This window comes from Apodemus sylvaticus, chromosome 1 (genome assembly GCF_947179515.1).
Source record: "Apodemus sylvaticus chromosome 1, mApoSyl1.1, whole genome shotgun sequence".
NCBI classification, from domain to species: Eukaryota; Metazoa; Chordata; class Mammalia; order Rodentia; family Muridae; genus Apodemus; species Apodemus sylvaticus.
This window is the reverse complement of record NC_067472.1, coordinates 99,026,782-99,039,469: the sequence shown is the minus strand read 5'-3', so window position 1 is coordinate 99,039,469 and position 12,688 is coordinate 99,026,782. Positions and strand designations below refer to the sequence as shown.

The 12,688-nt window shown below is 43.0% G+C and overlaps 1 protein-coding gene across 2 annotated transcripts in view; it reads left to right on the top strand.

Annotated features, from left to right (window-relative positions):
• The window catches only part of Syt9 (synaptotagmin 9), a 170,235-nt gene that overhangs the window by 103,560 nt on the left and 53,987 nt on the right, over nucleotides 1-12,688 (top strand). The window lies entirely within an intron of this gene.

The window sequence follows — 12,688 nt, the reverse complement described above, 5'->3', positions numbered from 1 at the left end:
AATCAGGTAGCTCACAACTGCCTATAATTCCAGCTCATGGGGTCTGATGCCTTTGAAGTCTGTAGGCACCACCACTAATATGCATATACCCATTACACAGACCCACACATAGACATAATTAAAAATAATAAAATAAACATTATAGTTTAAACTGGCTTTGAGTTTAAGATATAATCTGGGCTAGCCTTAAACATAGTCCTCCCAGTGCTAGGATAATGTATATGTCCCGCCCCCTGGGACATCTTACATTTTTCTGTACTGTCCTAAACTCAGAGGGTTTCTTGCTTTACCATCCCTGAGTTCCTGGGAAGAATATTTTCCTCGTATGGTTTTATAACCCTTTCTAAACAAGAGTAGCCCCTTTCCATACACAGCAGTATCTAAAGCAGCCACACTTTCTAATAACTAGAGACCGTATACAATCCAAGACAGTCTCAAGAACTGAGTGAAAAGCCAGCACTTGAATGTTGTAAAGATGTTCCTAATTTTCTCTGCTGCCCCCTCAAACCATTATCTATACAGAGGCTGAAGTGACCACTTTCAATGCCCAGTTGAATCGCGTCACTAGTTTGACCATACTCCTTCTTGCGGCTCCTTATTTCAGCAGAGTAAAACCAGAATCCCAGGCTAGGGCTGCCGCTGTTGGTAGAATGCTTGCCCAGCGTGCAAAGACTTTTGCACTTGCCTTCCATCCCCAGCAGAATGTAAGTCAGATGTGGTGGTGCTCACTTGGCCTGTAATCCCAGCACTCACAAAGCGGCAGTAAGAGAAACAGGAATCCAAGGTCATCCTCAATAATGAGTTCAAGGGCAACTTGGGATATATGACATCCTGACTTTAAAGAACAGCGCGAGCCAGAGTTCTTCCTGGCCTCCAGGATGTGGACCTGTAGGTTCTCACACATCTCGCCTCTCCACCACAGCCCTGCACACCTTCTCCACTCCAGATGCCCCGCCTCCTGCCAATACTCACACCCATTCCTGCGCCAGGACCACTTTCTCTAGCTGTTTCCCTGTCAGCCTTCAGTCTTAAACTGTCACTTCTTTGGAATTCTCCTCCTACACGGCACCTTCTCTGAAGGCTCCCTTAAACCTGCATTTCCCCCTCACCTGCATTTCCCCCTCACCAGCAACAATTTTTATTCTTTTACCTTCTTTGCATCCCCAGCACCTAGTGTAATGTCTAGAACATAGTAAATATCCAGCACATGACCGCTAAATAAGTGAGTAAATACATTTGAATGAAGGGATGTGTAGCTCCATCGGAGAGGACCAGCCTAACATGCACAAGCTCTGGGTTCAGTGCACACACACAAAACAACAACAACAAACTTCATGTGTATCAGAATACTAGATGGAGAAAACTTCTGGTCCTCTTACCCCACTCACGTGTGACTCTGGGAAAATTGAACACAGACATTTGTTTTTAAATTCTACTAGTATCATTTGACACATTCTAAAAATGGTCTTTTAATGAAGACATGGCGCTCATGGGGATGGATGAGAAATATGTAGCAGGCCCTTTCTTGACACTGATCAACTTCAGGATTATGGGCCAATCAGCCTGTGGGCTAAAATTCTACAATGATACATTGTCATCTTTCCTGAAATCTTCTGTCTGCTTCCAGGAGAATCCTTTCAGCATCCTTACATCTCCTTTATCTACACTGTAGACCAGATTATAGAATATCTTTGAAGAAGAACTGAGCTGGAGGAGGAGTCCCTGCCCTGAGCTGCCTCTGATTAATCTGGCTGTCCCTAAGAGACTTCTGCCACTCATCACTGGTGTGATAACTTTCTGTGGGTCTCTCTGTGCCATGCCGTCCTCTAGGAGTATGACAAGAAGACAGTGAGTTAACACATGTGTATCAGATGCTGCGCTAACTGCCTGGGGCTTGTTAGTTCAGAGAGTGCATTCAGGCACAGACAGTCTATGATTGCCCCTATTTGAAGTGTACCTAAGATGGTCCCTTATTACACCTTCCTAAAAATGCCCTTTATTGTACCAAATCTCCTCTTTCCCTCAGTAATGTTAGAAAATTGGACACAGAGGAAAGTAGTCTGATGTTTACGCTTGGATGAAACGTAGATCCTCTTTGGCTAAAGTACCATTTGCCCCAGTTCTCAAATTGGATTTAGTAGAAGTAGTGCCTTTGTCTCTTTTTCCCCACTAGTTGAAAAGGCAAAAAGTTTCTTATGATAAAGGGTGAGACAGAAGGTCATTCCTAAGGGTGGGGATAATTCTTCCTAAGGAAGAATCTAGATAGGTTTCTTCTTTCTCTCCAACCCTGTCCAATGTTTCCAAGCTCCCCTAAATTTTCAGTATTCAAGAAAGAATGTGACTACCTCCCCCATAGTAAAGCCATACAGAAAATGTTGGCTTCTGCATGAGGAAACTATAGGATCTTTAGTCAGGCTGCCTGGTTGACAGTGTGGCTCCCACACTAACTAACCCAGCGACCTTGGGCAAATTAATTTACATCTCCTACTTCCCTGGATAATTGCAGCAAAAGGAATGCACTGCCCTTGCCTTCCACATCTGAGACTCACAGCTATCTTTTTTTTTTTTTTTTTTTTTAAAGCAAGCATGTATCCCTGACTGGTCTTGAACTTGAGGATGACCTCGAACTTCTGATCCTTCTGCCTCCATCTCACAAGTGCTGGAATTACAGGCATACATCAAGTACCACATTTATGTGCTACTGGGGATCAAACCCAGGGCTTTGTGTAATCTATACAAGTACTCTACCAACTGAGCCAAATCACCAGCCCTATTAATTTCATATAGAAATATGATAGAAATATGGGCAAGGAGTAACCAGAGCAGACAGCACAGGCCTTGGAGACATTCTGGATATTGCATACTAATATAACTTGGCAAACTGAATCGTCAAAGATTAAGAAGAAAAAAATAGCTTAGCATGGTGATAAACTTATAGTCCCAGCATGTGAGTAAGGTAGAAGGATCTAGAACTCCAGGCCAGCCTAAGTTATATAGGGAGTTTTAGGCCAGCTTGGTCTATAAAAACTTGTCTCAAAAAATAAACAATTAAAAATTTAATTATTTAAATTTAAATTTTAATTTAAATTTAAAGCTTCTCTTAGGGAGAAGTGACAGCACCCAAGGAAAGAAAGGTAGAAGGGGAGGTTGAGACTGGCTCAGGCTGGTTGAAGAAGTGTTAGGAGAATGAACAGTTGAGCAGCCCTTCCTAGAACATGAGAACATCCAGGATGTATTGAAGAATGTAAGGAAGGAGTGAAGTGGTGAGATCTGTGTGTGCTGGAGGATGGCTTGGGATTTAGTCAAGGTAGTGCTTCTTCATCGTCAGATACTATTGTCCCGGGAATGAAGAAGAATTATGATCAATTGCATTTGAGGCAGGACAGATGGCTCACTGGTTAAGAACACTTGCTGCTTTTGCAGAGGAACCCAGTTCAGTTTCCAACAGCCACACGGCGGCTCACAACCATCTCTCCACCCAAAGTATCTGACTTCTGACCTCTGTGAGAACTACACATGCATGGCTGCAAACCACCCATACACATAAAATAAATCTCAACCTAACTTTAAAGGCACATTTGAGGTAAGGACACAAGTATTGGGTAGGCTGTCAGGGTCAGTTAATGGGGAAAGAAAGGAAGATGCTTAGTGCTTTTCTCCAACCACGGGTGAAACTAAAAGGTACAACAGCCCCATGGCCTGCAATTGCCATTGGGAAAAAAAATCTCCATCCAAGGTAGAAAAAAAATAGGGTTTGTGTGTGTGTGTGTGTGTGTGTGTGTGTGTGACTATTCACACCACAGACATGTTTATTTGACTCATATCCCATCATGTTTCTCTGCACAGGATGTCTTTCCTAGAGTCCATTCTTCAGTTCTGATGAACTGAATTCTTTGATGGAAAGTTTCAGATTGACAAAGACGCTAAGCATGCGGGGAGAATTCAAAATCACTTTCAACTCATCTTAATGTTTTCTTCAAAAGCCGGTGAAACACGTTGTGCCCAGCCAAGCCAGCACACAATACTCAATTCCGAGGGGGTGCTCTGAGATTCCCTTAGCCTTTAAATAAGAACAAATTTCATTTAAAATTACTTCTGTGGATTTTTTTTTCTATTGATCTTAGAAGATCTGTTGGTTTTTTTTTTTTTAAAAATGAAAACTTGTGAATAGTTTCTCAAAATAAATATGAGAGCCTTTTGGGCACCCTTTGATTTTTGAAAATGGCTGTGTTTGTTTTATCCAAGGACCCCCTTTAGCTAGACATGACCCCTTGGGAAAATAGACGAATGAAAAAAACTATACATGAGTCTCAAAGTGTCTATTAGGAAGGCAGTGTTGAGAAAAGAAAGGAACGGGGAGAGAGAAAACTCGGTGCTCATACTCTAAATCCCTTTGCCGGGGACTCAAAGGCTTGGGGCTCAAGCATATGGCCATCTCCTTTCTATGCTCCTAGGATATGGACTAACATCATTAAGCTACACACCTCATCTCCAGCTGTTCCCTCCAGTTTATACACTCCACCCAACCACCTCCTTAGTCATGCTTCTGATAACACGGTGGGCTAGCCCAGAAATCTAATATTGTATCTCTTACTGTGTGGGCCAAGTGTCTCCAGGTTCTTGGCCTTTTATTTAAGAATTGTTCAAGAGTAGCAAGGAAACTATATTAAAAAGCAAAGCAATAATGCAGATGAAAAAGAAAGACATTGTGCCAATTGGACACCAAGCTGTGTGGGTAAGAGTACTCAGGGACAAGCTATTGTCTGTGTCTTCCTTTGCAGAGCTCAAGAAAAGGAGCTTGGTGGTAAAGAATCATAATGTCGGTGTTTCTCTATTTTGATTGACAGAGCAGATTATATAAGACTGGTCACTGCAATTGTCCCTTCCTTTGATACAACAGATTTTAATAATATGCATGCAAATTATGTATAGGCATGAGGTGGCTAATTGTGTGTCCCTCCTAAGTTTACTCAGAGGACACAGTTTGTCTTATTGAACATGCAGCCTAGCCACTTCAGCCCAGATGGACTGATCTCCCTTGATTTCAGGATATGTTCTAGGACATGTTTAAATAGAAACAGGGCATTATCAGGGAGTTTCTAAGGGCAATAACATACTTCTGTTGTTTACAGAAGTCATACATCCATCCTGATGCTAACAAGTTACATAGGTGCATTGTTAGGAGTGTACATAACCAAATGGACTCAGATTGCTAAGCTTTTCCCTGCGTTTGTCCGCCTCATTACCTGTCCCCTTATGTCTGCTTCTGATCCTTGGGATTACAGGGGATCAGGACAGAAAGGGAGAAAAGCTTTTCTGTTTGTTCAACTGCCTTATTGATACTTGACTCTTCTGTAACACGTTGAAACTTGCCAAACAGATGGGGGGAATGCGTTGCTTTCAAAGACAGCCTATGGTTTGGAATTGTGATAGAAGAGAATATTATAGATTTCCTGTGGCTCTCTCACTTATGGGTCCTAATTCTTGTTGGAACCATTAAGAGAAAATTTAGCCCCTCTTCAATGTGACAGAAATTCACATTAATGCCTGCAAGGGTCTTGTGCTTCCTGGTGATTAATTTTTCCTTAAGGCTTACAGGCTTACCAGACTCTCACTGTTCCTTCTATGGGTTCTCCCATGGTGGCTGGTCTTTATTTTCCAGCTACTTCCACATCTCAAAAGTCTAGATGCCCTGAAAAGAATTTGGTTTCAAGTGGGGCAGGGGGATGATACACACACCTTTTCTCACACAAAGTTAGTTTCTGATTGCTATATCACATTTTAGCTAAAATAAGGATAAAACCTGTGATTGCTCCATGCATTAGGCTACATCTAGTGTAGGAATTTTGCCATTGACTTTTTTGGTCCTCAAATAATTTACCTTAATATATTTATATTATTAGGCTTCATACATCTCACCTGTGGGATTTTTATGATCTTGAATCAGGACTCCCATGAACTTATCAAGTCTGTTGTATCAGATCAATTTCTGCTTCTTTCAGACTATTGACAGTTTTAGAACTGGATAAGACCCAGGTCATTGAATCATTTACTGACACCATTTTGCATATGGTGGTTACTTTGGATATAAATCCCCCTTTATTAATAGATCTAAGCTAAATCATCCAGCTCCTTTGCAAGGGTTCTAGGAGAGGATTCACCATACATCATGCTGAGGTCACACTTACTGTGCCCACACAAGCTTCCAAGCTTCCTGTTCTGAGTCTAGTAGCATGGTCATAAAAGGACGTGAAATTAATCTGATAAAAATTGTTTTCAATGAATCTATTAGCTGAAAGAGCTCTGGTATTGGAGAAGAGGGGGATACATGTTTGTGTGTATGCACAGGTGTATATGTGTTGTGGTAAATATTTTAAAAAATTGAATTGTCAAGTTCTTGCACTTGTGCCTCTGCCCATGCAGCTCGGCCGGCCATGTACTGGTGGATTTGCCATGATACTGAGAGAAACTCTAGCTGCTACGTCTTACCCATATGCTGTCCCCATTCCAAAGGACATAGCTCTCTCCCGCTTCCTCTCTTCCTCTGTCCAACCTGGAAGTCCCGCCTACTTGCCTGGTGATTGGCTCCATTATTCATTAGGGGATTGGTTCACAAGAAGCCACCTAAGTGACTCATTCCTCATTCCAGACAGCGTCTCCTGGAAGAGCAGAATTAACATAAACTACAAGCAGCACAGAGCCATCCACAACATGTATGTATGTAGTTCTTATGCTTGTGTAGCAAACATACTCAATGATTTTTGAAAGATTGGGAAACTACCTGATAAAACATCTGAGGTGAGAACCATGTTTTATTTTTCTGGGAAAGTGGCTTAGTTTTTTTTATACTTGGGAAGATGGCTTCCCTTTACCCTTTAGGACCCAAGACTACTGCCCCATAGTGAAGCTCTACTCAGTGTTTCCAGTTGGTTGGCTCCAGTTGACAGAAAATATATGCCTTGGGTACTAAACAAAGCCATGGACCTAGTCATCTCTCTCACGGTGAGATACTGCCACCTAAGTATGTCAGAGCGAGTGTCTGCCAGATTCAAACCAACCAAAGCCATTTTTTTCTTATGGGGATGGAAAGTGTCTCCATCAAGTTCCTCTTAGTGTAATCATCATCATCAGTCCCATCTGCCACTGCAGCACTGGGATGCATCTGGCGTCAAGTGCATTCAGGTGAGGTGAGAGCTCTTCAGCCACCTCCCAGAAGCCTTTGAAGGGGAAGCCCTAGTCACATGAGAAGGTCAAGTACCACAACATCTCTGGGCTTCTCCAGATAAAGAGAGTGCTCTCCTGAATCAGTCCCCCAACCCCCGTGATGCCTCACCAGTGATCAGAGTAGACCGAACCTGAGAGTCAGAGCGGCTGCAGCATGTGTAAAGAATGATGTTGCCTTGCAGGGGTAGTGCTGTAGAGCGGGAAACTGGGAGGATTCTAGGTATTTTTGAAGGGAGAAATTACATAACTTGCAGGTGTGGGAGGGTGAAAGGAAAGGAAGAATACAGGTACAATGACAATTAGAGTTTTAACTTCAGCCCCTGGGAGGTGTTGCCACACTAAGATGGAAAGGGCTGGGAAGGAATGCTGGGGTAGGTGAGGGAAATGAGTTCCATTTGTAGAAGACTATTGGGATGCAGATGCCTGTAAGACAACTCGCTAGGGTTCTGAACGTGACACTGGATGTGTGAATCTATAATGTAAGGAGGAAATTAGGCTAGATATCTAAATATTAGCACCAGTAAATGTCATATTAGACCAGGGAACTACATAAGAGACCGCTGAGAACTTCTATTATTGACCACAGAGAGCATTGCACAGGTGTGATGTTAATTACCTTGTCCATTCCTAGGGTCAAGGAAAATTCTTCCTTAAGAACTCGACCCAGTCAGTATTCTTTGAGAACATGTCATCTGGGGGAACGCGTGGGCTGATGCCAGCCTCCTCCACTACTCTGTGCAGGCTGCAGGTTCACTTGTGTCCCAGCACCAGCTCAGAAAGTGCCATCCTCCAGGCACACTCCCAATGCAATTAATCATGTTAATACCTATAAATAAAGTGCAACCAACAGTTACTTTAACAACGCATGCTAATTATCATCAGGATTGTCACTAAAAAGGATCTCTCTCTCTCTCTCTCTCTCTCTCTCTCTCTCTCCCTCCCTCCCTCCCTCCCTCCCTCCCTCCCTCCTTTCCTCCCTCCCCCCCCTCTCTCTCTCTCTCTCTCTCTCTCTCTGATTTATGCCCATTTTGCCATATCTTCGGGTTATATCAGGAATATAGTTAGAGTATCTGAGAAGAGGGGATGAGCAGACCATTATTAACAGAGGCCATGCCGCAAAAGGACTGTCCCTCAATATAATTGTTGTGACTGAAGATAAAGTACATTCAGAAGGAGGAAGCTTGTAGCTAGGATTGCACTTGCTACTCTTTCTTACAAGTTTTTTTTTTTTTTTTGAAAGGGGCGCTTTAAAAAGAAAAACAAAAACAAAAAAAAACAAACAAAAAACTGAGTTTCTCAGTGAGCCCATCACAATGAAGAACAGAGAGGAAAAATAGACCGGAGAGCAGACACTGCATAGCCGTGTAGCTCATTGGCCTGTAGCTCAGCTGTCTGGCCAGCAAGCCTCAGGCATCTGCCTCGGCTGTGTTTCCCCAGTGCTGGGATTACACGCTTGTGCCAGCACACCATGCTTTTCACATGGCTTCTGGGGATCAGTCTCTGATCTTTATGTTTGCAAGGCAAGGACTATAGCACCTGAGCTGTCACTTTAGTCCCTGTGTGTTATTTAACTCTCATTATTATCAAATCTGTGTTTAGGTATTAATTTTCCCAAAGGAGATATCTGCGAAGAGCTAACTGAGAAATGGCACTGCTTATCTAAGCTTAACTAGGCAGCCGAGGCTTTCAGGAAGCGTCCATCGGTCACACTGTGTGTCCGAGCTTCAGGAAGTTTTAAATACAAAGAGATAGACCATTACTATATTAGTATGGCATTAGATATATTGCCATTATGGAGATCATGTTGTTTACATTTGTCACCTTATAACTTGCTTTTGATTTGTTAGATCTGTCTCTGACACTCATCCCCTTCCTGTATTTACCCATCCATTTTCAGTTATTAACTGTTTTCATATACCTGTATTAGCTCATGCTTTTTGCTTTTTAGCCACAAACTCCTTCTATTATTTTAGTTCTTTCTTTGGAGTATGTATTGCACATCTTTAACATATATAAGTCAACTTAAAGTGATGCTATTCTACTTTTACTATCCATCATCCAAAACCCACACACGGTTTTAGTCTTTTATCTTCTAGTGAATAGCATCAGTAAAATGGCAATTTTTAAAATATTTAGTTATCGATCATAAGAATGACTCCAACAACTCACTCGGGTTGTGTACCCAGCCTTTGTCCCAATAAAACACCATGGAGTAAATGTTGTAGTTAGCATAGTTTCCTGCAGCCCCCTGCTAGGATGTTGTAGAGTGGGAAAGGAATTCACTAGGAGAATTCAGAGAGAACATGAATGTGCATTGGCTGGCCAGAAAATGCAACTAACCCTGACCACTCCAGGCACAGTCAGAGGAAGATTACAGATTGGCAGACAGAGAGCTTTCACTCCTGATAATTTCCCAGTGTGCCTTGCTGACGGTGCTGCACTTGACCACACAGAGCAGAAGCCAATGAGACACTTCCGCTGCGTGGCATTTCCCTTCCTCTTGTGTCCTCCAGGGCACTCAGTACCAGTGGTACTTCTGCATTCCGATTCTGCCTGCTGAAAAAAGAAGACAGCCATCCCACCATTTCTTTATATTTGACTCTCCTCAACATTCCAGAAAATTTACCAAGAATTCATCAGTCCTATACACATCATTTTCTAAACCCTAGCACAAGTCACACTTTGGGCTAAGTAGCTGAACCTCACCTGTGCAATGCTTTTGCAGATACCAGTAACAGATCTGAGTCCCCAAAGGTGACTATCAGAAGTTGCTCCAGTTTGCATCAAATAAGCAGAGGAGTACATTCACTTCTGGTTGGGAAGCACTGATTCAAGGGAATGTCCACACACAGAGAGATCTGCAGGTTCTACATCCCAAACCTGCATCAGCTGATGGGGAAAAGCAACATTACCATGAAATGCAGCACTGTCCTAGCCCCTCAAGGGATGATGACTCTGAGTTCCTATTGCAGATTCAGCCCCAAGACTCTGAGAGAACAATACTGAACTTATAGCCAAAATAGGTGCTCTCAGATTAAAGAAATGAGGGGATGGTGAGATGACCCAGTGGTTCAAAAGCACTTGTTGCTCTTGCAGAGGACATAGGTTCAGTTCTCAGCATCTACATGGTAGTCCACAACCATCTCTAATTCCATTTCCAAGGGACCAGTGCATTGCCTTCTTCTGATTTCCATGGACACCAGACACATGGTATACACACACACACACACACACGGATAAAATGAAATTAATATAAAGGAGTAAATGAAAAAATGATGAATGGATGAATGACATAATAATTATTCACAGTGTTCCTCTGAGGAGGTGTGGCATTAGGTGGTATATATGGGAAAGGAAGATTTTTTTTTTTACTGCTTTACTTAAATCTTTCAGTTTTTGAATCTTATTGTCATTTTGTACTTTAATACTCATTTTAAGTTTTGTGTGTGCAAACATGTGTGCAAGCACATCAATTTATACACACAAATGCAGGTGGGGAGACATCGGTTCCCCTGGAGCTGTGAGCCTCCTGATGTGGGTGCTGGGAATTGAACTCTGGCCTTCTAGAAGAGTAGCATGCACTGAGCCATTATTTCAGCAGCGTCTTTATGCAATTATTTTATAGATAAATAATCCCATAAGTAAAATTTTAGAAAATGCACACACACTGATTTCTTTTTTTGAGACATGGTCTCATGTAGCCTAGCCTGCTTTTGAAGTCCTTATGTGGCCAAGGAAGACCTTAAATCTGATCCTCCTGCCTCTACTTCCCAAGTGTTGAGAGTGTCCCACCGCCCCTGGTGTTTGTGTTGCATACTAGACAAGTGCAGAGCCACATCACACACAAGATTTCTTTTTAAATCACTTGCAGATCAAAAATGTTTGCTTTGATAAATTATTTGTTTCGCTTACATGTTTTTAAAAATATAATTGTGGATTTTAGCCTGAGAGTTTTGTTATTTCCTTTCAACTCATGAGTATACAGTCTTACAAAAGAAATATTTATGAATGGGATTCATGGTGGGGAAAAAAACCCACAACTCCACATACTTAGTACAGAAGGAATCTGACACTTCACATCTAACTCTGTGCCTGGAAAGCCAGGAAAGAGTGTATTTCCCATTGCAAGACTTTCATGAGTGAGGTACACAGTGTGAGCCCTCGGGAAATATGTGCTGAAAGAATTGATTATGGAACCTTCATGGGAATGATTTTGGCCACTTTCAGAATTACTTTCTCAAATTGGAATTCTCTGGGCAGGATGAGGCAGGACAGAGAGCAAGGTACTGTGCAGAGGGAGAATAGAATTCAGGGAACCAGGGGTGGACTGGGGTGTAGAAAGCAAAGGGAGGCTTGAGCGCCTGCACAAGTGAACACAGCACCACACAGCAGCAAGAACTTGCCATTTGTGAAACCTCACTCCAGTACAATGCTCCCCAACCTCTTACCACAGGGAAAGGCCTGGCCACCCAGGTCTCCTAGGGCCAAGGCCCCAGAAACCAGGACAGACTGGGCTGCAAGGGAACGTGATTTATTTGCATGAGCCAGGCGATGCTTGAAGGCACAGACCAATCCATCTGCCTTAGCTACCAAACAGATCCCTTTACCTCCTCCTCCCGTGGCAGCAGTCAAGGCAGGAGGTTGGCAAGGTGACCTTCCAAAGCTGAATCTGTGCTTCTAAAAATAGAAGCATCCTCCAAGAATCCAGAAGGGGAGGGGAGGCTGTAGATGTTAGGGCTAGAACCCAAGTCCCCAAAGCATTGTCACTATGAAACCGTATTAATTAGACACAGGCACCCACATCTATAACCTCAGGTGTCTCACAGAAATTGAAACTAAATGAACTGGCTTTTTCCCCCCTTTTCCTAGTTACACTCTCCTGGGCTTTAAGAAAAAAAGAGAGATTCATATTTTCTGACCTATTTGGATTGGCTGTATATTGCCCAAGGAGCTGTCTTCCACAGTATCCCAGTAGAGGGAATGGGAGCTCGTTGAGACCAAGATGGGGTGGAGCTAAGTGGGATCTTGAGTAGCAAACAGCAGGGCTCCCTAAGTCTGGCTTCTGACCTTTACTCCCTGCCTGGGTACTGTGCAGGCCTAGGTTTGTGTCCCAGTGTGTCCAGTCATGTGGGAACATGAGGTCAGAGGCTGCCACTACCATGATCATGCAGCAGTCTTGTCCAGACTTAAAGAGGGGCTAAAAGATTCTTTGAGCTCGTGGAACAACCTGCTATTCAACTACAGAGGTTATTTGCAGTATCCTAAGGTGCACATGGCGGTATAGAGTATGGGGGTGACTGGGTTCCGCAGGAGTGTGTGGAGATAGTCCGGCTCATTTGAGGGCTCTGTGTAGAGGGGTAAGCATAGCATTGGAGTGAAGCCTGCTGGAAAGACCACAGAAAGCCGAGTGGTGTTGTAAGCAGAATCTCTGAGCTCTGCTGGGGTGACCAGCCCCGTGCCGTGA